The sequence below is a fragment of the Chelonoidis abingdonii genome, chromosome 1, assembly GCF_003597395.2.
Source record: "Chelonoidis abingdonii isolate Lonesome George chromosome 1, CheloAbing_2.0, whole genome shotgun sequence".
NCBI classification, from domain to species: Eukaryota; Metazoa; Chordata; order Testudines; family Testudinidae; genus Chelonoidis; species Chelonoidis abingdonii.
This window is the reverse complement of record NC_133769.1, coordinates 372,389,271-372,393,310: the sequence shown is the minus strand read 5'-3', so window position 1 is coordinate 372,393,310 and position 4,040 is coordinate 372,389,271. Positions and strand designations below refer to the sequence as shown.

Sequence of the window (4,040 nt, the reverse complement as noted above, 5' to 3'; positions counted from 1 at the left end):
ATTTAATGTACTCCCTACTGATATTCTGCAGTGTTCAGTTTTTATCTAGATATTTTCCACTACTAGATCAAATGCATGAAAAATTTTGATGTTTCTTGCATCTACATGGTTCCTTTGATCTACGAAACATATACACTCGTTAAAGGACAACATTGTGTTTATATGGCAAGACATGTTTTTCATAAACCATGTTGTTGAGTGGCGTTAATCATATTCCTAGACTTTTTTTTAACAAATTCCCTACCAGATTTTACATTGTTTACTTAGCTTCAATTTTTTTAAACTTGCCCTTAAATTTAAAGTTATTAAAAAAAATTAACACAGAATTGTCCTGAATTTGCATATTTTTTTTTTGGCTCTGCTGCTGCTGATCACGTACCTCTGGTTCCGAGTGAGATGTGTGGTTGTTCGGTCAGTGCATAACTCTGGTGTTCATCTCTCTAAGGTCCTACTGTAGATGCTGTTAAACATCCTCCTTGATAGCTGATGGAATGGAAAGTATTTCATCACCTCATGTGATATGAATACCACATATCGCTTCTTTCCAAATGCAGAACACAGCTATTTCATGAACACATCTAACTTTTCAGGTACTTTAAAAAGTTTCCTTTTACTCTCTAGGAATTGATCTAAATTTTTCTAGGATTTCTTTTGTTCTTAACATTCTTCAATAACTTCCATTTTATGATCATTAGCCTTGCCAGACATAGATTTTCCCTGATGTCTTTAAAATATCGAATCAATTTTCATAACATCCAATTTGTATTGCTCGCTATCTATATTCCCTTTTCCCCCATTTGTATATACTGCTTTCCCCCCCCCCCAACTATTGCTTTCCGTTTGCCACAACTAGAGGGGTTTAGGTAAAGGGTTCCATTTTCTTGATGGATGGAATTGTGGCATTTTACCTTATCTATAATACTTTGTTAAGAATTTCATTTCCATTTTTGTCTAAATTTTTCCTCCAGGCAGTTTGCTGATAATTTGTCGTGGCTTTGGGAGTTAACCCTTTTGAAAGCAGTACGGGTCTATAGAATACTGGTTGAGAACTGTTTTCTCTTTTCTTTTGAATTGTAATCCGTTCCATTCTTTTACTTTTCTCTTCTATCATTATCTGCGTTTTCTCTATCTGCCTAACTAAACAGTTTCAGATGGTAGAATTTATTGATGATGGCACCATAAATATGATTGGCATTAGTAGGGTCATATTTTCTATATTTCATTTCTCTATTGGGGGGAGGATAGCTCAGTGGTTTGAGCATTGGCCTGCTAAACGTCGGGCTTAAGCTCAATCCTTGAGGGGGCCACTTAGGGATCTGGGGCAAAAAATTGGTCCTGCTAGTGAAGGCAGGAGGCTGGACTCAAAGACCTTTCAAGGTCCCTTCCAGTTCTAGGAGATTGGTATATCTCCACTCATTACCTAAATAATGAAAATGTCATTTTTCAGTGTGTGAATGGTGACCAAACTGCTTTACCTATGAGACCAGCCTCCAGTTGTGCATGTAGTGTCTCACACTAACATTGTGTCTCCATCCAGGTATTTGTACTGTGACTGGAGCCTGGGCACATACAGGAAATCTAGGGAACGTAGGGTACATGCAGGAGACACCGTTCTGCCTCAGAGTTGGACATCTTCTCCCCAGCTCCTTGTCAGATTCCAACATGACTGACGTCACCAGCCGCTCCACCTTCATCCTGCTGGGCTTTCCTGGCCTGAAGATGGCCCATGTCTGGATCTCCATCCCCTTCTGCATCTTGTACGCCATAACTTTCTTGGGGAACATCACCATCCTGTTCATTGTGAAGATGAAGCCAAGCCTCCACGGGCCAATGTACTATTTCCTCTGTATGCTGGCAGTCACGGACCTGGTCCTTTCTACATCCATTGTGCCCAAAGCGCTGAGCATCTTCTGGTTCAATTACAGGGAGATCGATTTCAGTGCCTGCTTCATCCAGATGTACTTCATTCACTGCTTCTCAATCATGGGGTCTGGGATCTTCATGGCCTTGGCTTTGGATCGCTACGTGGCCATCTGCCATCCCCTGAGACATTCCACCATCCAGACAAACCTCGTGGTGGCCAAGATCAGTCTGGCTGTGGTGCTGCATGGTGGCATGCTGGTAATGCCCCATCCCTTGCTGGAGAGGTGATGGCCATATCGTAGAACCAACATCATCCCGCATTCGTACTGTGAGCACATAGCCGTGGTGAAGCTGACCTGCACCGACATCAGCGTCAGTAGTTACTATGGACTCTCTGTGGCATTCTTGGTGGTGGGTCTCGATGTGTTTTCTATCACTGTGTCCTATATCCAGATCCTCAGGGCCATCTTCAGCCTCCCCACAAAGGACGCCCGGCTCAAGACTTTTCGGACCTGCAGCTCCTATCTCTGTGTCACTTTAGCCTCTTACATCCCACTTCTCTTCTCCTTTCTCACTCATTGATTTGGTCACAATGTGCCCCTGCATTTCCACATTCTCATTGCCAACGTGTACCTTCTGCTGCCCCTCCGTGCTAAACCCCACCATCTACGGGGTGAGTACCAAACAAATCCAGGACAGATTGCTCCAGTTCTTTACTCATAAAAGGACCTAAACCTTTCTCCTGGTGCTCTGGCTTTCAGATTGAGCTCTGTGCAAAGCTTAACAGGTACATGATGCTGGGCCCTCTTTCTGAATTGCTTGTTGAATAGTCAGAGAGACAGTAAATCCTTTCCTGATACTACTGTGCTGTGTCAGCATGACAGACTGGGGAATCAGTTCATGTACCATTCACTGGGTTGCCTCCTTGCTAATTGCTGGTAACTGGACCCCAGATACTCCGCCCTTGCCCCACCTCCTCTCCCAAGACTTCCCCTGCTCTGCCTCTTCACCTCAAGGCCCCACGCTTCTCACTTGCTCCTCTATTCCCCTCCCCTTGTCATTTGCTGGATCATTTCCACCTCCCTCCCCCACCTCAGCTACAAGGGAGCCATTTCAGATTTTGGTGGGGGTAGCAACTTTAACCGTGATTCCAGGGGCTACTTAGACCTTTGAAAACTCTTGTTTTTTGGGAAATAGCTTAGCAATCAGCTGACAGGAGCCATTGTGTACAACTCCTGTATCAAAGAAATAAAATAAAATAAATATTACACTCACTCAGCTCTAATACTAAGTTGTTCTCACATCCTGTGGCCAATCACTTAAGGAACATTGGTTAGCTTTAAAATGTTAATGTACGTTCTTACTTCATTAGTTACTGTGCGGAGATAGCGAACCCCTCAGGACTCCTGGGTTCTATCTCAGCTCTGGGAGGAGAGTGAGGACAAGTTGATTACAGCAAGGGGCAGATACATCTTGTTGCCCAATCTCTGGATTATATATTAATAATATTGATCATTTAAGAATCCTCAAATATCACTTTCAGGGTTGACACATTCTTGCCCCAAGATCAGACCTGGTATTATTCAAATTATTATATTGTCGAGAACCCTGATGTGCACAGTTGCAACACTCAAACTATAGGAATTCTTTATTTTTTGCAAATATACTTTAGTAATACATTTAGCACAGTCACAAACACCCCAGCTCAGTAAGGTAGATAGAGATACTACAGAATGTACATCTGCAAGTCCATATACTCAAATCTTCTCCTGTAGAACAACCTGAAATGTTGGCCATCACCTTCGTCATTACCATCACATTCCCCATCATGGCCAGTGGCCATTATTCTGATACCTCCTCCGGACGGCATCTCCTTCTCCTACCGGCCCTAGGCTGTAATGCCACTTTTACAATATGTTACGCTGATGTGATTCTGTTTGATGGATATTCAGTTGGGGATTTTTTCCCCTTTTCCATGTTTGTATTTCCTCATCTTACTAATGTCGGGGTGTCTTTTTCCTAAAGGTTAATATATTAATGATTTTAACTTATTGTCCCTGCCTGAAGGTATATGGGAACTTGGGGAGCAATTACCACACAGGTGGGGTGCCAATTAATTTCTTTATTAAAGGAAAAAGGAAGTGGTGGGAATTTAACAATGAAATACGATGGGATGG

General features: G+C 42.7%; 1 pseudogene; it reads left to right on the top strand.

The window, feature by feature from the left end:
• Positions 1–1,596: 1,596 nt before the first annotated feature.
• LOC116821985 (olfactory receptor 52R1-like) lies at positions 1,597–2,596 on the top strand (annotated as a pseudogene).
• The last annotated feature ends 1,444 nt before the right edge of the window (positions 2,597–4,040 follow it).